We start from the raw sequence: 23,067 nt of genomic DNA, 5'->3' as shown, positions 1-23,067 counted from the left end.
CGTGAATTCCCATGCAAACAGCCTGCTCACCCTCTTTCATTAATTCTTTGGACTCCAGAAATTGACCCTTTCCACTGTCACCACCTACAACTCCCAAACAGGGTCTCTTCCCTAAAAAATGTGGAAAAAAGACATCACTGACCAGTTGTGGGACCTCAGGCAACTCACTCAACTTTTCTGAGCCTCCATTTCCTCTCCATGAAAGAGCAATAAAGGTCAGTACAATGCTTGCTGCTCAGTAAGTACTAGTTACCCTCCCTTCTACGACTGGTTCAAATAGAGATTGCTCTTAAATTAGAGACATCATATTAAAGTGCAGGACCCAATGCCTACCTCAAAACCCATGCATAGTAAATCCATTCCTTTTGCTCTTTCCTCTCCTCCCCTCCCAAGTCCACACAAACATACTGTTTTTCCCTCTGGCTCACACAGATCCAGACAGACGTATGATCTCTGCACTGAAAGGACTGGGAGACCACCAAGATTTAAACTTTCCTGGGTATTTCATCATCACAGAAGCTTAGCCTAGGGCAGAGCTGGAGGCTCTGGAGTGAAAATCCAAGTGAGATCTGGTTGCAGAGGAGTGTTTGAGGAGAAGATGAAATTGAAAACTTAAAAAAATAAAAATAAAAACCCACACACACAAAACAAAACAAACAAACAACAACAACAACAAAAACCAGCCTCAGCAGGGGAGGGTGGCACAGAGTCACCTTCTCATTCCCCTTTCCTTCTCCCCACCTGTCCTGCCATTCACAGCCCCCATGATGGATGATGCAGAAGTGCTGGAAATGAGATGGGAGATAGTTCAGTCACCTGCATGCTGCAGGAGCAAGTGAATGAAGAAGGAAGAAGGATCCTGGGGCCACCATGCTATGCAATCCAGGCAGCTGTTTCTAAAAGATATCCCAAATTGAGAGACTGAACTGTATTTCCATCTCCAGCTGGTTGTTTGGTTAGTAATCACTCTGCCTAGGCCCCAGGACCCCAAAAGACAAGTTATTACACCAACCTTCATTAAGAAAGAAAGTTCAATCACTCAGAATCTCGAGGTCCCAAAAAAGCACTGAAGCCCAAATGATCTAGATGTTTATGGTATGAATAATCCTGATAATAATGGCAATTGTCCAAGTGACTTCAGGGTTATAGGAAGAGCCTGCTCCTCTTCTGACCAAAGGCCACATCCTATTGAACAGACCATTCTCTTTTGCCTTACTTTCTAAAAGATATGATCTCTATAAGCATGTAAAATCTTGTATATCTGCAGATTTTCTTAAGATTAGTCATGCTATTATTTCACCTAACCTAACAGGAGATAATTCTTCCCTTTACATTTGCCATCTTTAAATTCCAGAAAAGGTTAAATAAATAAATAAATATTCCAGAAAAGGGTGAAACTATAGTGACAGAAGCAGATTAGTGGTTGTCTGGGCCTAGGGGTCAAGGGAGGGAACTGACTATAAAGGGGCCAGAAGGGGGTACCTGGCTGGATCAGTTGGTAGAACATGTGATTCTTGATCTTGGGGTCCTGAGTTCTAGCTCCACATTAGCCACAGAGCTTACCTTTTTGTTTGCTTGGTTTAAGTTTGGGGGTTTTTTTACATAAATTAAAGTTAGTTAACATATAATGTATTATTAGGTTCAGGGTAAAGTTTAGTGTTTCATAAGTTGCATTTAACACTCAGTCCTCATTACATGAAATCATACATAGGTGCCCTCCTTAAAAAGAAATAAAAGGGGTTTATAGGGGAGGAGTCAAAATGGCGGAGAAGTAGCAGGCTGAGACTACTTCAGCTAGCAGATCAGCTAGACAGCTTATCTAAAGATTGCAAACACCTGCAAATCCATCGGCAGATCGAAGAGAAGAAGAACAGCAATTCTAGAAACAGAAAAACAACCACTTTCTGAAAGGTAGGACTGGCGAAGTGAATCCAAAGTGACGGGAAGATAGACCCCGGGGGGAGGGGCCGGCTCCCGGCAAGCGGCGGAGCAACGGAGCACAAAATCAGGACTTTTAAAAGTCTGTTCCGCTGAGGGACATCGCTCCAGAGGCTAAACCGGGGCAAAGCCCACACGGGGTCAGCGTGGCCTCAGGTCCCGCAGGGTCACAGAAGGATCGGGGGTGTCTGAGTGTCGCAGAGCTTGCGGGTGTTAGAACGGGAAAGCCGGCTACAGAAACAGAGCCGACAGTAAGCTCACAGCTCGGGGTTACCTTGAACCGGTCGCAGGCTCGGTGAGCTCGGAGCGCGGCCGGAGGTCAGGCAGACGGGAGTAACTGGGTGCTGTTCTCTGAGGGCGCACTGAGGAGTGGGGCCCCGGGCTCTCAGCTCCTCCAGACCCGAGACCAGGAGGCCGCCATGTTCATTCCCATCCTCTGGAACTCTACTGGAAAGCGCTCAGGGAACAAAAACTCTTGAAAGCAAACCCCAGCGGATTACTCACCCCCGCCCCTGGTAAGGGCGGTGCAATTCCGCCTGGGGCAAAGACACTTGAGAATCACTACACCAGGCCCCTCCCCCAGAAGATCAACAAGAAATGCAGCCAAGACCAAGTTCACCTACCAAGGAGTGTGGTTTCAATACCAAGGAGAGCAGCAGAATTCCAGAGGAGGAGAAGGCAAAGCACGGAACTCATGGCTTTCTCCCTGTGATTTTTTTTAGTCTTGCAGTTAATTTAATTTTTTTCTTTTTCATTTTTTTTCTCTTCTTCTGCTAAAATTTTTTTGACTTTTACCCTTTTCTTTTTTAATGTTTTTTAACTAGTTTATCTAATATATATATATTTATTCTTTTTTATACTTTTCTTTATTGATTTTCTTTTTTTAATTCTTTCTTTTTTCTTTCTTTCTTTTTGAACCTCTTTTTATCCCCTTTCTCCCCCCTCATGAATGGGGATCTCTTCTGATTTGGTTAAAGCATATTTTCCTGGGGTTGTTGCCACCATTTTAGTATTTTACTTGCTCCTTCATATACTCTATCTGGACAAAATGACAAGGCAGAAAAATTCACCACAAAAAGAAGAACAAGAGGCAGTACCAAAGGCTAGGGACCTAATCAATACAGACATTGGTAATATGTCAGATCTAGAGTTCAGAATGATAATTCTCAAGGTTCTAGCCGGGCTCGAAAAAGGCATGGAAGATATTAGAGAAACCCTCTCGGGAGATATAAAAGCCCTTTCTGGAGAAATAAAAGAACTAAAATCTAACCAAGTTGAAATCAAAAAAGCTATTAATGAGGTGCAATCAAAAATGGAGGCTCTCACTGCTAGGATAAATGAGGCAGAAGAAAGAATTAGCGATATAGAACACCAAATGACAGAGAATAAAGAAGCTGAGCAAAAGAGGGACAAACAGCTACTGGACCACGAGGGGAGAATTTGAGAGATAAGTGACACCATAAGACGAAATAACATTAGAATAATTGGGATTCCAGAAGAAGAAAGAAAGAGGGGAGCAGAAGGTATACTGGAGAGAATTATTGGGGAGAATTTCCCCAATATGGCAAAGGGAACAAGCATCAAAATTCAGAAGGTTCAGAGAACGCCCCTCAAAACCAATAAGAATAGACCCACACCCCGTCACCTAATAGTAAAATTTACAAGTCTTAGTGACAAAGAGAAAATCCTGAAAGCTGCCCGGGAAAAGAAGTCTGTCACATACAATGGTAAAAATATTAGATTGGCAGCTGACTTATCCACAGAGACCTGGCAGGCCAGAAAGAGCTGGCATAATATTTTCTGAGCACTAAACGAGAAAAACATGCAGCCAAGAATACTATATCCAGCTAGGCTATCATTGAAAATAGAAGGAGAGATTAAAAGCTTCCAGGACAAACAAAAACTGAAAGAATTTGCAAACACCAAACCAGCTCTACAGGAACTATTGAAAGGGATCCTCTAAGCAAAGAGAGAGCCTACAAGTGGTAGATCAGAAAGGAACAGAGACCATATACAGTAACAGTCACCTTACAGGCAATACAATGGCACTAAATTCATATCTCTCAATAGTTACCCTGAATGTAAATGGTCTAAATGCCCCAATCAAAAGACACAGGGTATCAGAATGGATAAAAAAACAAAACCTATCTATATGTTGCCTACAAGAAACTCATTTTAAGCCCGAAGACACCTCCAGATTTAAAGTGAAGGGGTGGAAAAGAATTTACCATGTTAATGGACATCAGAAGGAAGCAGGAGTGGCAATCCTTATATCAGATCAATTACATTTTAAGCCAAAGACTATAATAAGAGATGAGGAAGGACACTTATCATACTCACAGGGTCTGTCCAACAAGAAGATCTAACAACTTTAAATATCTATGCCCCCAACGTGGGAGCAGCCAACTATATAAACCAATTAATAACAAAATCAAAGAAACACATCAACAATAATACAATAATAGTAGGGGACTTTAACACTCCCCTCACTGAAATGGACAGATCATCCAAGCAAAAGATCAACAAGGAAATAAAGGCCTTAAACGACACACTGGACCAGATGGACATCACAGATATATTCAGAACATTTCATCCCAAAGCAACAGAATACACATTCTTCTCTAGTGCACATGGAACATTCTCCAGAATAGATCACATCCTCGGTCCTAAATCAGGACTCAACCGGTATCAAAAGACTGGGATCATTCCCTGCATATTTTCAGACCACAATGCTCTGAAGCTAGAACTCAACCACAAGAGGAAGTTTGGAAAGAACCCAAATACATGGAGACTAAACAGCATCCTTCTAAAGAATGAATGGGTCAACCGGGAAATTAAAGAATTGAAAAAAATCATGGAAACAAATGATAATGAAAATACAACAGTTCAAAATCTGTGGGACACAACAAAAGCAGTCCTGAGAGGAAAATATATAGCGGTACAAGCCTTTCTCAAGAAACAAGAAAGGTCTCAGGTACATAACCTAACCCTACACCTAAAGGAGCTAGAGAAAGAACAAGAAAGAAACCCTAAACCCAGCAGGAGAAGAGAAATCATAAAGATCAGAGCAGAAATCAAAAACAACAGAACAAATCAAAGAAACTAGGAGCTGGTTCTTTGAAAGAATTAATAAAATTGATAAACCCCTGGCCAGACTTACAAAAAAGAAAAGAGAAAGGACCCAAATAAATAAAATCATGAATGAAAGAGGAGAGATCACAACTAACACCAAAGAAATACAAACTATTATAAGAACATACTATGAGCAACTCTACGCCAACAAATTTGACAATCTGGAAGAAATGGATGCATTCCTAGAAACATATAAACTACCACAACTGAACCAGGAAGAAATAGAAAGCCTGAACAGACCCATAACCAGTAAGGAGATTGAAACAGTCATTAAAAATCTCCAAACAAACAAAAGCCCAGGGCCAGACGGCTTCCCGTGGGAATTCTACCAAACATTTAAAGAAGAACTAATTCCTATTCTCCTGAAACTGTTCCAAAAAATAGAAATGGAAGGAAAACTTCCAAACTCATTTTATGAGGCCAGCATCACCTTGATCCCAAAACCAGACAAGGATCCCATCAAAAAAGAGAGCTATAGACCAATATCCTTGATGAACACAGATGCGAAAATTATCACCAAAATATTAGCCGATAGGATTCAACAGTACATTAAAAGGATTATTCACCACGACCAAGTGGGATTTATTCCAAGGCTGCAAGGTTGGTTCAACATCTGCAAATGAGTCAATGTGATATAACACATCAATAAAAGAAAGAACAAGAACCATATGATACTCTCAGTAGATGCTGAAATAGCATTTGACAAAGTACAGCATCCCTTCCTGATCAAAACTCTTCAAAGTACAGGGATAGAGGGCACATACCTCAATATCATCAAAGCCATCTATGAAAAACCCACCGCAAATATCATTCTCAATGGAGAAAAACTGAAAGCTTTTCCGCTAAGGTCAGGAACATGGCAGGGATGTCCATTATCACCACTGCTATTTACCATAGTACTAGAAGTCCTAGCCTCAGCACTCAGACAACAAAAGGAAATTAAAGGCATCCAAATTGGCAAAGAAGAAGTCAAATTATCACTCTTCGCAGATGATATGATACTATATGTTGAAAACCCAAAAGACTCCACTCCAAAACTGCTAGAACTTGTACAGGAATTCAGTAAAGTGTCAGGATATAAAATCAATGCACAGAAATCAGTTGCATTTCTCTACATTTCTCTACACCAACAACAAGACAGAATAAAGAGAAATTAAGGAGTCAATCCCATTTACAATTGCACCCCAAACCATAAGATACCTAGGAATAAACCTAACCAAAGAGGCACAGAATCTATACTCAGAAAACTATAAAGTACTCATAATAGAAATTGAGGAAGACACAAAGAAGTGGAAAAATGTTCCATGCTCCTGGATTGGAAGAATAAATATTGTGAAAATGTCTATGCTACCTAAAGCAATCTACACATTTAATGCAATTCCTATCAAAGTACCATCCATCTTTTTCAAAGAAACGGAACAAATAATACTAAAATTTATATGGAACCATAAAAGACCTCAAATAGCCAAAGGGATATTGAAAAAGAAAGCCAAAGTTGGTGGCATCACAATTCCGGACTTCAAGCTCTATTACAAAGCTGTCATCATCAAGACAGCATGGTACTGGCACAAAAACAGACACACAGATCAATGGAACAGAATAGAGAGCCCAGAAATAGACCCTCAACTCTATGGTCAACTAGTCTTCGACAAAGCAGGAAACAATGTCCAATGGAAAAAAGACAGCCTCTTCAATAAATGGTGTTGGGAAAATTGGACAGCCACATGCAGAAAAATGAAATTGGACCATTTCCTTACACCACACAAAAAAATAGACTCAAAATGGATGAAGGACCTCAATGTGAGAAAGGAATCCATCAAAATCCTTGAGGAGAACACAGGCAGCAACCTCTTCGACCTCAGTCACAGCAACATCTTCCTAGGAACATCGCCAAAGGCAAGGGAAGCAAGGGCAAAAATGAACTATTGGGATTTTATCAAGATCAAAAGCTTTTGCACAGCAAAGGAAACAGTTAACAAAACCAAAAGACAACTGACAGAATGGGAGAAGATATTTGCAAACAACATATCAGATAAAGGACTAGTGTCCAAAATCTATAAAGAACTTAGCAAACTCAACACCCAAAGAACAAATAATCCAATCAAGAAATGGGCAGAGGACATGAACAGACATTTCTGCAAAGACATCCAGACGGCCAACAGACACATGAAAAAGTGCTCCATATCACTTGGCATCAGGGAAATACAAATCAAAACCACAATGAGATATCACCTCACACCAGTCAGAATGGCTAAAATCAACAAGTCAGGAAATGACAGATGCTGGCGAGGATGCGGAGAAAGGGGAACCCTCCTACACTGTTGGTGGGAATGCAAGTTGGTGCAGCCACTCTGGAAAACAGCATGGAGGTTCCTCAAAATGTTGAAAATAGAACTGCCCTATGACCCAGCAATTGCACTACTGGGTATTTACCCTAAAGATACAAACGTAGTGATCCGAAGGGGCACGTGCACCCGAATGTTTATAGCAGCAATGTCCACAATAGCCAAACTATGGAAAGAACCTAGATGTCCATTAACAGATGAATGGATAAAGAAGAAGTGGTATATATACACAATGGAATACTATGCAGCCATCAAAAGAAACGAAATCTTACCATTTGCGACAACGTGGATGGAACTAGAGCGTATCATGCTTAGCGAAATAAGTCAAGCGGAGAAAGACAACTATCATATGATCTCCCTGATATGAGGAAGTGGTGATGCAACACGGGGGTTTAAGTGAGTAGGAGAAGAATAAATGAAACAAGATGGGATTGGGAGGGAGACAAACCATAAGTGACTCTTAATCTCACAAAACAAACTGAGGGTTGCTGGGGGGAGGGGGGTTGGGAGAAGGGGGGTGGGGTTATGGACATTGGGGACAGTATGTGCTTTGGTGAGTGCTGTGAAGTGTGTAAACCTGGCGATTCACAGACCTGTACCCCTGGGGATAAAAATATATGTTTATAAAAAATAAAAAATTTAAAAAAAAAAGAAATAAGAAATAAAAGGCATCCAAATCAGCAAAGAAGTAGTCGGATTTTCACTCTTCGCAGACAACATGATACTCTATGTAGAAAAATCCAAAAGATTCCACATAGAGCTTACTTTAAAAAAAAAGAAAAGAAAAGAAAGAGGCAGGAGAAAACTTTCTCTGGTAACAGAGTTGTTGTGTGCCTTGATGTGGGATAGATTCATCAAACTGGATCCATGGAATTACCAAATTTTACTGTATGTAAATTATACCTCAATAGAAATTTTAAATGCTGAGGTTTGTTTTTTGTTTTTTGTTTTTTTTTTTTTACAATAGAGCAGCATAACTTAAGAATGTCAATGAAAATGTTTGTTACACAGGGATGGAAATATTAGTCTGCCAAAATGTCTCCTAACAGTGTACTTCATCAGAATACGCCAATATTTTGTGGCATAAATCAGCATCTATCAGCTGCCTGATGTGGAGCCGTGTCCACTTGTCCACAGTGCATGCCCCTCCATCACATCCTCCAGGAGCATTAGTGCGCTATTCAGAAATACAGGCGATATCACTGCTCAGGTGGACAGTCAGTAGGGCAGTTTGAGACACCAGAAAAAAAAGGCAAGGGTTTTGAGTCACCATGAAAATCTGTCTTTCCATAGCCCCAACATGTGGCATTGCCAGAATTTTATCCTAATGCCATTTCATACTTATTTGGCAAATCAAAAACTTGACACCTAAATGTTTTTGCCCCACCCATTTGCCTTATCAAAGGACAGCCTGGTAGCTCCCCCAAAACCCTCTGGGAATCCCTAAGGTTGGAGACTATAAAAGCTGATGACAGTAGAAGACATTTTTCCTATCCTGTTATCCCCAGGAGTGAGGTGTATAGGGCTGTGTGGATAAAAGTATTGCTCCCCTGTTTTTCAAAGATCTTCTCAGGTGCCCTGCCCCAGACATACCCAGAAGGTCTAGAAGGAGAAGGTCCATAGAGACACCTGCATACCCTTTTGGAACCCCACACAGCCAACTCTGAAGGGAAGTGATATGTAAAGACTCAGTTCAGGGGCTCAGCACTCAGATTCCTGGTTGAAACTTCAGGCTGAGAGCAGAAACTGAAAACCAATGATCTAGTGATAACTCTCACTCAACAAACACTTTCAAGAAGGACAACTTCATTTTCAGTTCATTAATTCATTGTCAATAGAAATCTGATAAGAAATTGAGTCTAGGAGCTAGAATGAGCACCTCATTAATATATGAAATTCAATTTAACATATTCTAAGCTTCTGAGGATACAAGGCACTGCAGGAGTTGTCTTCAGCATTGTCTGTCTTATCTTCCTCTCCCTGGGCAATCTCATTCACCCCCCAGCTTTTTCTGCCAGATCTCCCTGATGATGTCTGAAACTCTGCAGCTCAGTTCCCTCCCCTGAGCTACAGCAATGGATTTCCCACCTATCCACTGATCATCACTCCCTGGATGTTTGGCAAGAAACCTTAATATAATGAGAGCAATCCAAACTCAGCATCATTACTCACAAATCTACCCCATGCTAATCATGGAAGTCACGGAAGTCAGAGAGTAGCACCCAGAAACCAGGCACCCAGTTACTCATGTCCCAAACTAAGAAGGCACTCCTCCTCAACCACCATCATATCCAACTGGAATCTGGTGAAATTCTACCTCAGAGATATCTGAAATCCACCCTCTTTCCTCTCTCCACACTTTTCATACTTTTCCTGACAACTCCTAGTTGTTCCTCCACTTGCAGTGGGATGATGCTCTTATTCATTTTCTACAGCTGATACTCCTGGAGCCCCACAAGTTTCCTTTACCAACTGATGCACTTGTCCCCCAGATGCTGCATGTTCAAGTGGCTAACAGTTCATGTTTACACCCTTTTCTGGAAGACTATCCACAGCTGATGAAATCATCTTACCTGAAGATGCATGGGATGCCATCATTCCCCTTGGGCACAGCAGGACAACTTCCGAGATGTAGTTCATGCTCCAGAGCCCCCTGAGATCAAACTGAGTCTAGATTCTTGCTGAAACCACATCTCTGCCCAGCTTCTTCCACTGCTCTGTCCTACTTTCCCCCACTCCTTCAGAAACCATAAGAATCCCCATCTCAGGTTCCGCTTCTAGGGAATCCAACTTAAGACATCCTTCATTTTGGCACAGAACTATTTATTTTTAAAGGCACAGTTGATCCTGTAACTCCTGGCATACATTTTTAAAACTTATACTTCATTATATGCATACAATCCAAAAACCTTAGTGTGTCATATAAATTCTTACCTATTTCTACAGACACTTATCTCATCTGTCCCCTTCCCAAGTAGCCCACTCCAATCAGGTCTTCTACCCTTCCTTTCTGCTAAACTACTCCACTTCCCCCCAAAGCCATGCTCTTTCACACCTCTAGAGAAGCTCATATTCTTCTCTTTGCCTGAAATTCTTCTCACCATTTTGTCTCAGCTCCTATTCACCCTTTAGACTCAGGTTAAACAGCACCTCCTCCTTGAACATTTCCTAAGCCTTCCCACTCTCTTAGGCAAAGTCAGATTGCCTATGTTTTGTACTCGAGTGGTGTTGTATATACACCTCTATCACAACATTTGCTTTGTTGTGTTGTATTTCCATGTTGCTATCAAGATAATTCAATGTGGGGGCACCTGGGTGGCTCAGTGGGTTAAAGCCTCTGCCTTCGGCTCAGGTCATGATCCCAGGGTCCTGGGATGGAGCCCTGCATCGGACTCTGTGCTCAGCAGGGAGTCTGCTTCCTCCTCTCTCTCTGCCTGCCTCTCTGCCTACTTGTGATCTCTGTCTGTCAAATAAATTTTAAAAAAAAAAAAGATAATTCAATGTGTGTTTGTGATATTATGAATTTTTTCAGGACAGGGACTGTGTCTTAGACATGTTTGTATTCCCTGTGCCTAGCAGAGTGCCAGCACAGAGTGGGGGCTCACAAATATTTGCTGAACACATGCACCATCAAGCAGTCTTCCACCTCTAATTCTGGCAAGGCCCTTTCCTTTTATCCGTACTGTTTCCAAAACAATGGTGTGGACTTCTTGCTTAACCTTATCCTGATTGCTGAAAAGTCCAGCGTTTACCCTGGCTTTTCTCCCTCGATATTTTTGGGGTGTCTAAGGGATGGATATATCTGCATCCCAGGGGTCGTGTTGGCTGCTACTTGTCATGTCTGGATCTGGATTCCTACTCTAATCTTCTCTGGGCGTAACTGTTTGGAATAGCCAGCTTCTTCGGGTCACCTAAGCACTCTCAGTACCAAGTATTCCCAAGTGAGGACACTGACTCTCTGTAGTCTCCCAGCACAAGGCTCAGGTTGGCTATGGTATTCAGCAGAGTTTTACTAAAGACTTCGGGGTACCTGAGGGGAGTTACAACACAGGGAAGACCCACAAAACACAGTGGGAGCAATCACTGTTTCCAGGGTCTGTGAATCATGCCCCTGGAGGCATCTCTCTCATAATCCTCCAATACATACACCACACATGTTTCAAAGCCAACTTACTACTTCCATGGACAGAAGCTTCCCACTTAGGAACCACTGCCTGTCACAGCCCCTTCCCTCCAGGTGGAGGAGGAAATCCTTCCTTCCTCTCCTAGCCAGTATCAAAACAATCTCTGCAGAGTTATAGCTCTGTCACAATAATAAGACATTACATCATTTTGAGTTTGGCTCTTTCATCATAGCCTCAAACTGTTTTTTCCAAGCAGGATCTGCACTGTACCTTTACAGTACCAAAAGCATAGTGAAATGTTAAGGTCCCGAGACCAAAAGAAGAAGAAAAAAAGAGAACTCCTCCTCTCTTCCACAATATAAAATCTCTAACTACAAAAACAAATAAACCAAAAAAAAAAAAAAAAAAGGAAGAAAAAAAAAGAAAAAGAAAGAAAAGTACTATTATGCTATTATCTTTAAAATGGAAAATTTCACTCGCCATCTATCTTTCACAAACATTGTATTACCCTACTGAAATGAACATAAGTAAATGGATGAAAGAGTAAACCAAATATATCCACATGAAGGGATTAAGTAAGGCTTTAGGAAAGGGACTTGAAAGAAGGAATTATTTAAACCTACAGAGAAGGGGGTCAGAAATCACAGAGCAAAGGTCAGAGCCCTGAGAACAGAAGCCTCACAGCACTTCCTAGGAAAATTGTAGGAGATACGTGCATCAGTTCGGAGCAGTCAGACTGGAAGGGGAATAAGATCCCTTCCAGTACTGATATCTACTCCTTCTATAAGGACAGTGATTTGAATGAGTTGTTGTAGTTGTTGTTGTTGTTGTTGTTGTTGTTGTTTTCATTGCTGCTTCTTTATACATTTCTACATTCATACATTTTTTGCAATGAGTATTTAACACCTTATGGTAAATCTGAAGAAAAGCCTGTCTAAATATTCATGATTCTTAAAACAAACTCTAAGGAATATCCAAGATAACCGTCAAATTTAAAAGGAAAGAATTTAACAAACAAAGCGCTCTATGATGGCACATTTACCAAGACAGCAATTCAGCCCCTAAAGCATTATCTCTCAAAAACAGCAGAGAATGGCAATGACCCAGTCAGCATTAAAATCAAAAGAGCTGTATGTCCTTGCTCTATACACGGGCCAGCTCATCTTGATGAAGTTACCAAGCCCTAAATGTTCCCTTGGAAAAGTCTTAGCAGGAGCCAGAGAGGAGGAGGATGGCAGGGAGAGTTTTCCTTCACTGAAAACACACTTTCAAGGAGCTAAATCAAGAAAGTAGCATCTGTGTGCAAAGACGAAGTAACCTTACCGGCAGGCTAGTTACTGAGAGTGCCTGAAAAAGAAACAGGGCTAAGGATTTCGAACAGAGGAGGACCAGATGAGTTCAAAATGATGTGCTTCTTAGAGAGAAATCTCTCAAAGGAATATGAAAAAGGAAGAGTTAGAATGTGGCCTAGCCCATGGGGTAAAAGAAATCCTTCACCGACTGGGAATCATCACCAAGATTAATGCCAACTCACATGGAGAACATGAGGCATCATTTGGAAGATGGAAGCCCCAACATGAAGTACCTGAAGGAACCTAAAAGTTAACAAAACAATCGCTGGGAACAAGAAGACAATAGACGAATGTGATCATTCAAAGGGAAACACAGAGAAGGCAAAGGTGGACACTAAGACAGGGAGAGCTGCCTGTGGGATAAGCAGGATAAAGGATGACTGAGTACAGAGGGAGACAGAAGAAGGCACTGAATGAAGAGGTCACCGTGCCAGGTGCTGCCTTCTTTGTGAAGTGACTCTGCCACCCGGCCAACAATACTTCAGGGTAAAGAAGAAATCATCTGCCAGTTTTGAGCTCTGGGACTGTGATAATTTGTAGCTTTTTTTTTTTAAGATTTTATTTATTTATTTGACAGACAGAGATCACAAGTAGGCAGAGAGGCAGGCTGAGAGAGAGGAGGAAGCAGGCTCCCCGCTGAGCAGAGAGCCCCATGCGGGGCTCGATCCCAGGACCCTGGAATCATGACCCGAGCTGAAGGCAGAGGCTTTAACCCACTGAGCCACCCAGGCGCCCCAAGGTCCTAACTTTTGACAAGGTGCTCCAGATCAGGACACTTCACTAGAGATACCAAAGGAAACAAAATTAGTCAGTGGAGGTAGGCCATGTGTCTTGATTCTTTTTTTTTTTTTTTTAAAGATTTTATTTATTTATTTGACAGAGAGAAATCACAGGTAAGCAGAGAGGCAGGCAGAGAGAGGAGGAAGCAGGCTTCTCCCGGAGCAGAGAGCCTGATGCGGGGCTCGATCCCAGGACCCTGGGATTATGACCTGAGCCGAAAGCAGAGGCTTTAACCCACTGAGCCACCCAGGCGCCCCCCATGTGTCTTGATTCTTAAAGCAAAGGAAGTAGCAAACATTCAGGGAAACATCAGCTTAGGAAATGCAGGTTAGCAATCCAAAGGGTTTCCTAGGTCAGAGGAGAGGGCATGCGTGGGCTTCGGGCTTAGTGACTGTGGAATTGCCCCGTTCTGGGCATCCAAACTGATGGAAAATCCCTGAAAAGTGTATTAAGGGAATCTCTATTCCACAAAGAGGGTTGGAAAAGAGGTCTGCAAATGGAAGACATGAAGCAAAAAGAGAACTCATACATTTTCTTATTACCCTCAGGAAAGAGAGTGGGAGGCTGATCAGCTCTAAGATATTGAAGAAGGCAAGACATAACCCAAGATAAAACAGAGGCCGTACCACAGCTACATGGGGACCCACAAGACAAATAAAATTCTTTTTTTCTTTTAATTGATTTTATACTCTCAAATAACATTGATAATCTATTTGCACTGAAGTGGGATCTCTTCATTCCAATCACTGTCCATCACCCACGGAGAGACATATGCAAAAGAAGTTACATAATGAGGAGCGCCTGGGTGGCTTAGTCGGTTAAGAGGCTGCCTTCAGTTCAGGTTCATGATCCCAGGGTCCAGGTCCACATCGGGCTCCCTGCTCAGCAGACAGCCTGCTTCTCCCTCTCCCTCTGCCTGCCGCTCTGCCTACTTGTGCTCTCTAGCCCTCTGTCAAATAAATAAATAAAACTTTAAACATAAAAAATAAATTAAAAATTTTTAAAAAGAAGTTACATAATGAAATACACTGAAGAAGCAGGAACAATGTCTGGCCCATAACTGATACTCCCTAGATAGTATATAGTCATTTGATTATTTATTTACTTACTTATTCAATCTTCATTGGCTGTCTACTATATGGAAGGCGTGTTCTAAAATGAGAATTCAGCATTTTTTTGAAAAAGAGAAAACCCTCACAGGGGACACTGGCAAATGTGCAAATATATATACAACAAAGCCAAAGAGTAGGAAGAGCACTATGAAGAAAAAGTAGATTAAGGGATGGATAATGACTAGGGATTTCTTTAGATTTCTTTAGATGGGGCAGTCGGGGAAGGCTTTCCAAGAAGGTGGCATTCAAGCAGGACCTAGATGAAGTGAGGAAGCACCATGCAGAAAGAAGGAAAATGCAAGGCCCCAAGTCAAGGACCAGCAAGGAGGTAAGAGGGGCTGGCTGCATCAGAGCAAGGGAGGAGAGACGGAGTGGAAGATCAGGCTGGAGAGGGAGGTAAGGGCCAGGCTGTTGTGGTCTATGTGGGCCATGTGAAGGACTCTGGACCATATTCTGAATGTGGGGAGTGATGAGAGGGAGCCATCAGAGGGTCCCAACCAGCAGAGTCATATGATCTGATCTCCATTTTAAAATGATGACTGTCACAGGTTTGTGGAGAGCTGGCCGTGGGGCACAGAGGAGCAAGAGTCTGAGCAGGCAAAACTCAATCAGGTACTGAGGAGATAGCTTGTAGGAGGAAATAAGAAGGCAGTTTACCTCTTCCCACAAAAAAAAGTTTCCCCAAAAGTACTTCAGCCAACTTGAATATATGATTTCCAGAATGTAAGTTAAATAGTCAAGTTTCTGCTTCAACAGTATTTTAATTTCATTCACACACATATTTAAATTACATCTACCGAATCAATCTAGAAATATCAATTTACAAGTATTTCTTCCTTGTCAATCTCACTTTACATGAAGTAATTTTACTCAGACTCCTAACAGCATGTTTGACCTCAGCGTCTTTTAAGAGCCATTTTTGGGTCACTTCACACAATTCCCAGGGCACACCATCTTCACTTTCATCTAGGCCTGCTTTGAGTCCATGCATTGCTCTGTGGCTGATGTTCATCCCAAGCCACATGCACCCGTTGGTAAGGATTCAGATTTTAAAGTAGCACTTTTCCTCTTAATGAAAGGTTCCTGGAAGGCAGGGATGTTGTTCTATAAAGACTGTATCCCAGGACCTAGAGCAGAGACTGGCAAATATGGCCTGTGGGTCAAATTTTTGAATAAAGTTTTATAAACCAAGTCTTGTCAGAACACAGCCATGCCTATTCATCTGCATACTCTCTATGGCCGCTTTTGCTCTGTAATAGCAGACCTGAACAGGCGAGAGACTACATGGCTTGCAAAGCCTAAAATATTTACTATTTGGCCCTTTACAGAAGAAGCTGCCTGACCCGTGGTCTAGAGCATTGTCTAGCACACAGTAGGAACTCAGCAAAATTTGGTACTGGTAAGGTGGCCCAAAGACAATGCCTTATTTTTGGACAGAGAATTTAAGGAAAGGGGGGGGGGAAACCTTACATTCTGTAGTATTTGTTGGGTTTGTCCTCAAGCACCCTCTACACTGGCCCCTTCTAGTAGTTCTTTTGAAGTACTAAGTGGTATAAAAGCTTTCTAATTCTTAAGGGAGATTTTCAAGGCAGCTCTCCTTCCCTCGGTAGCGTGAATAACGCTAAAGACATCACTTCTCTCCTCTGTGCCTCCATTTTCCACAACTTGAAAACAGAGTGTTTGTGGAACTTGTGGGTCAAGTGTTTTCAGAGAAAAGGTACTGCAGTTAGGAGTGTAGGACTTTTATATCTGGAAAAAGCAAAGGGGCAGGAGTATGGGAAGCCCATATTCACATGGAGGGGCAGAAAGCTGGGTCAGCAGCTGGAGCCAGTGGTCATCAAGGCCCTGGGAAGACAGCACCTTTTGAGAAGGGCCATCTTTCTCCGCATGTTCAGACCATTCTTACAAGAGCGTGCTTTGAAGGGGTCCTGAAATTCTGTTCCAGCTCATGTTCAAAAACTGTGTATGAGATTTCCTGATCTTTATAGAGTACACAGGCTCTCTCTGAAGAGTTTCTACCAGAGTTCCCATGGAGGTACTTTGGAAAGGTTTGCAGGTAGTCCTGCCCAGCAAAGTCTTGGCACTGCTGCACATAAAATCACCAGAAAGAACTTTAAACTAGAAAACTGACAGAATGGTGATTGCTTTATTTCTTCTTGTAGAGCAAAGTGGAAATTACCTCCTTCTGTTGAAACAGAATCTAGTCTTAGGAGGCAGAGCCTACATTTTTTTGGCATTGTAGGGTCTCCAAAATGTTCCCTTTCACCCTCTGTTTTTTGTCTTCTGCTACCTATAAAGAAGCAAAGAGGAGTTCTTAGAGAAGGGAGTTGACCCTTTGAAAGTATTTGAGCAGCAATTTGTGCAAGAGGACAGTCCTAGGAGTGATTTTCTGTCACCTGAAATACCCTGAGGGGCAGCAAAGAAAAACTGTGAAGGCTTTTGTGGCCTAGCCAGAAGACCCAGAGACACAGCCCTGCCTGGGAGCAGCCTATCCCACAACACACTTCACAGTGAGAAAGCAAGAAGCCTTCTGTCGAAGCTACGTGGTAACTAAGCCCTCCTTTCCTCATTAAACATGACTGTATGATGGTACTGAGAGAATTAACTCATAATGAACATGAGAGCGCCTATGACAAATGGGTCGTCTCAGTGTGGGATCCCCCTGAGGCAGACCAGAGATGAGGTGCAGGTGGCATATTTGAGAACTAAGGACCAGTAGGCAAGTGAGAAGGGAGACCAGGCAGGGAAGGAAGACATAAAGTGTCAGATATCAAGCTAGCTACCACTGTGGCTCAGTGATTGAATGAATGCTACTGGGGTGATCTCAACTCCCCAACATCCCACGCTGGGTGAAGGGAGGTGGATATTAGATACAAGAAAATCTGCAGCACATAAATACAGTAAGTTCCAATAGATATGGGGAGCGTGCCCACAACACCTGCTCAATGAGTTTCTGCTCATCTTTCCTTGTCCACATATCACTACCTCATCTACTTGGAAACAAGACATTGAAGGGGATGGAGTAGTGACATCTGCCACATTCACAGGGCCCATTGTCTTCTGAATAAACTTCCTCTGTCAATCCCCACATTATAAATCCAGTCTCCCCAAAGTAGAACACAAATGCCCAGTCTCCCTCAGGACAGAGGCCTGAGGTTTAGGGTCTGCCAATCTGGCACACTAAGCTAACACTATATTTTGAAAGTGTGCAATGTATGAGACAGGCTGAGGAAGACACCCTTTATTCCCAGAGAGAGGAATGGCAGAAGCATGCAGTGTTTGGTGCTGGAGGCAGCAGTGCTCATGAAGGTTTTCCAATAGCTCAGAAGAGAATTTCTAGCACAAAAGGGGCAGCAGGATTGGTGTCCTTTGCACTTGCAGTAAATTTGGTTTCCTCGCATGTAGCATTCCACAGCCTCAGGACATTCCATCAGGGCAGTTTCTGCATCTGGGCATAAGTGATCCTCCTAGAACCCTGTACTCAGAGGTGATTCTCCCCACTACCCTTTAGGATCCTTTATGTCAATCCCTTTCTTGCTTAAATTAGCCAGAGGGAACTCGATTTTTTATGACGAAGCCCATGAATGATACATGTGGAAAAAAACAAATGGTAAAGGACATAGGGTGACATGGTCTATCAGTTTATAAAAGCATAAAGAGGGGCACCGGGATGGCTCAGTCGGTTGAGCATCCAACTCTCAACTCAGGTCATGATCTCAGGGTCGTGAAACTGACCCTTCTCCAGGCTCCACAATCAGGATGGAGTCTGCTTGAAATTCTCTCTCCCTTTCCCTCTCCCTCTGCCCTCCCTGCTCCTGCTTATGCATTCTCTCTCTCTCTAAAATAAATAAATAAATAAACAAATATTTTAACAATTTTTTAAAAATCATAAAGAAACCCAAAGAGCCATTTGATCTCCCCTCTTCCTCATAAAGAGGAAGTTTCAAATGAGAAACTAGTTCTCAAGTCCCCAGAGAGAAAATTCTGCACAACCTATAGAAGTATATCATTCCAGGAACCTATAGTACTCAATACCAGAAGCTTCTACAAGGAGATACAAGAACTTTTCACAGTTGTTTAAAAAGAAAAAAGAAAAATGAATTTAAATCACACATTTCTCACTGAATGTACCTTTAATTGTTTTACTTTATTATACATGAAGCTGTCAATTGCCAAACATTAGGAAATCATCATTTCCATTTTCTACCAGTTCAGTGTATTCAGACAAAAATTTGAGAAGAGCCAAATATGTCAATATTATATCTAATATAAAAGAAAACTGTTTCCATATCAAATGTGCATCAAAAACACTTGTTCAAAAAGAGCTTTCTTCCAGTTCCCCTTCTACTCTTTGTATTTTGAGGGCAAAGGAGGAAGTCAGGAATATTCCCTCAAATCTCTGAATCAAAAGTCAACATGAGAGAGTCCACCAGAATTCCTTCCTTCCCTTGTAAAAATAACATCCCTTTTTCAGGAGCATAAATTCATCTTCCTATTAAAGGATGCTCTTAAAGGATGTCTGTTCTCTGATGTTTGTACTTAATGGCAAGAACTATGATGATGATGATTATATTTGTGTCAGTGGTCTTCAGAAATCATTGGGAGGGCACTGGGTCTCAGTAGTATTGCATTAACATCTTACTTTAAATGTTTTACCCACTGACCTTAAAATATTTCAAAATTCATATTTTTCTTAGAAATTACTGGAAAATATTATAAGTATAAGAAGCATAATGTTTCATGAACAAATCAGGTTATACTGCATAAGGACTAAGACTTGGAATCATACAAGCCTAGACTCTGAGGAATGACCCTCCCCTTGTTACAACCAGTCTTCACGGTTTGTTAACTACATGGCTAAGCAAGTCACCTAATATCTCTTAGGCTTAGTTTCATCATCTGTAAAACAGAGTCACCATATCTTAGGACTGTTATGAGGATTAAATGAGATAATATGCAAAACAAGTAAAACATGCTGGCATTTAATAAACATTTAGTAGATGATAGCAGTTGTTTTTCTTTTCCTTCTTAATTTAACCATACATCTTTGCATCTGGACATGATTATTTTCAAAATAAATATTGGATATATTCAATGGCGGGTAAGATTTTTGTTTATGTCTTGGCTTGAGAATTTCACAAAGTTTTGTATATCTCATCTTCTAAGATCTAAGCTATAATCATCTACTAATTAAACTCTTGTGTTGATGACCGTCTCCCCCATCATACCTTCTGACTGCTGCCAAATTTCTTTATTCTGATGATGTGATGAGCACACCAGCCCATACTTTAAAGGGCCAAAGTGGCTTCTCATTTCCCGGTGGATCCAATTCAAGCTCTTCATCACACGCAGCACCATTTCCATCCCCCTCTGATGGTCATCCTCCCATCCCCAGCTGTGTATCAGAGTATACAAGGCCCCAAATTACGTTTCTCAGATTGCCTGGCTTAATAAATTACACCCAGAGAAGTAAAGTGTGGAAGCATCAGTGATATCAGTGTCCAAAGTCAAGAGCCACCAAATGTCCCACAGAGATCTAGGTAGGACCCTAGCACCACTATGTTTTCTAAAGCTGTTCCTTCACTCCCATGCCAGTTTCAAGCTATTCTGCTGTATAATTCAGGTCAAACTCAAATCCCCTTTTACCTTATTATTGTATTTACTGGTCTCTGTTAGATTGCAAGATGCTTAAGGAAAGAAAGAGTATCTTGCTCATGGCAGGAAGCCATCTTCACAGTACACACACATGGTCCTGGCAAACTGCTTTGCACATTCTAAGTCCAAGGCACATTCCAAAAATGCTTATTTTTCATATCTTTTAAAGTTAAGTGTTCCTTTCTTTGCATTCATAACTCAGCAGGTTATTTAGCTGAATGCCTTGCTCCTTCCAAGCGCAGAAACATCAGAAGTGGCCAGTAAAAAGTCTTAGAAAGATATATTTTTAGAACCAGAAGGCAATCATGCTTGAAATAAGGAGGGCATCAACCTGGGCCTACAGAGCCACAACTGTCTTCAGAGACTCAGGAACAATCCAGAAGGACTCCACAGGTTTGCAGAGAATAAGATGTGAAATAGGAAGAGCCTCAAGGATCATATTGCCTAACCTCTTCAATTAGTAATTAAAGAAACAGGCCAAAAAAAGGGGGAAATGACTTGCTCAAGGTCATCCAGATATTCTGTCTGAGAAGGACCTGGAACCCCCAACCTCTGTCCACTCAATCTTGCTCGACATATATGGCATGAGGAGGTCAAACCACTCTTGGTGTTATCTGGAAAAGCCCTTCCATCCTCTCTGGACCATTGGGAAGCCAAGTGTGAACATGACAAACTTTTCCCAGCATTCCTGGGTGATGACAGGGACAGTGACCTCAGTGACAAGTCCCTGAGCACTTCCTCACCAACCCCATATCCTGTCCTCCCCCACAACAAATCCTTCCTAACCTTTCATTTATCAACCCAGAACTTGAGAGTGAAGTCAGAAGGAAAGAAGGCCACCATGACTCTGTTCTCCACACCGCTCCTCCTGCACGTAATCTCTGGGTAATGATTCCTTTTGCCAGAAGCCCAGCTCCTGAAATAGTGCAGTACGTTGGCCGAGGTCCAGGAGTTAATAGGGATGGCAGCATTGTGTCTTATGACCCGTTTTAACTGAGCTAATTTAGAATTTGCCTGACCAAGAGTACCATAAAACGTACTCTTCAAGATGAGATTGTTAATTACCACAGGATGACTCGCCTGTGTTGGGCGGCTGGGGAGAGCTGGAGGGGAAAGGCTAGTTTCCAGAAATAATCCTTGCCTCCTTACCAAGTAGGAATTAAATGTGGGAAAGGGCAAAGGGGATGGTCGGAGAAATTCACCCACAGGAACTAAATAGGGTTATAATTAGTTTGTGTGTTTGCAGGTGTCATCTTTCACCCTCCACTGCGGAGGAGACTGCGGGTAAGCTCAGAATCTTTTGTGTCTCTTAGAGAAGGGCAGTGAGATCCTTGGGGTGTTAGAGGAAGAGCTGGAAGCAAGATGACTGCTAGGAGCAAGGCAAGCGGAGTCTCTGCGGTACAGAGAGACACCAGATGCAATGACCCCCAAATATAGCACCGTTTACTGACAGCAGCTCCCCGCAGCTATTACAGGGCTGCCCAAGAGCGTCCTAATTAGTGAGGGTTGTCAGCAGTCCCATTATAATCCCCAGTTGAATGAGCTAAGTGTTTGTCACAGCCACTTCAAGTCACAGCCTCTGAAACATAGCCTTGAGCGGCCAGTCTCAATTTGTTTTGGCCCCATGACTTATTCTAACCACCTCCATGCTTCATATGCACCTCAATTGTATATTTGTATATTATATAAAGGGGATTCAAGGTCCACAGTTGCTGTCTCATTGCTGAGATGCCTATCATTTTATCAAAATGTCCCCCACTCAAAGCACACTCTTTCCAAATGTTTCTAAGATATGAGTTATACATTATATTCCTAGCCTTTTTTTTCTGCCATTTTGCTCACTGTTTCCTCTCAGGCTGGCTCCATACACTGGGTCTTGACCTCACCACAATGGTTCTGAGTAAGCAGGAATTTGTCCCTGCTTTGGGCTATATTAGACTGTCGTCTTGTGTATTAGTCAGCCGACGATTGTGTTCTGTGAATTCATCTTAAGCATGCCCTCCTTAATATTTGTTAATTCATGAAACCCATGTGGAATGTGAACTGTGTTAGATATTTAATCTTACTGTTATGCCATAAACCTTTACATGACGTGATCTGCCTTGATGTATAGACCAGCCTTATTAAAAGTAATGGGTGTCTTGCATTCTGAATCAAGAGAGCATTTTGAAGAACAGAAATAAAACTCAAGTGGGATGATATATGTGTAAAAACATGATTCATGTGGATGCAATCTTGTGAGCACTTCCCCCCTTCTCAGCAAGCCTCCTCTCTACAGCCACAATTGCCAGGAGAATTCTAGGGTGAAGGGTGAGGAGAGGGAAGCCTTATTTTCTTTAAGTACCAGACAACACCCTAGGTAAGTATATCAAATGTCAGGCTTCCCTTAGGCAGTGTGGAGATAACTTAAGCTTAAAACCAGTGGTTTTGTGAAGAGAGAAGTCCAAAAGGTACTAAGAAAACACAGCCCACATTAAATACTTTTTGAGGTCTATATATAATAAATATTAAAGATATCTGATGTTAATTCACCTATTAAGCAATGTACGATCATCAACAATACTCAAATCAAGAGTCATTTCAATTCACAGACATAATCCAACATTTTGAGAGATTTAGTACCATATGT

Source organism: Mustela erminea, chromosome 5 (genome assembly GCF_009829155.1).
Source record: "Mustela erminea isolate mMusErm1 chromosome 5, mMusErm1.Pri, whole genome shotgun sequence".
Classification (NCBI taxonomy): domain Eukaryota; kingdom Metazoa; phylum Chordata; class Mammalia; order Carnivora; family Mustelidae; genus Mustela; species Mustela erminea.
The sequence above is the reverse complement of the archived record's forward strand: the minus strand, read 5'-3'. Positions refer to the sequence as shown.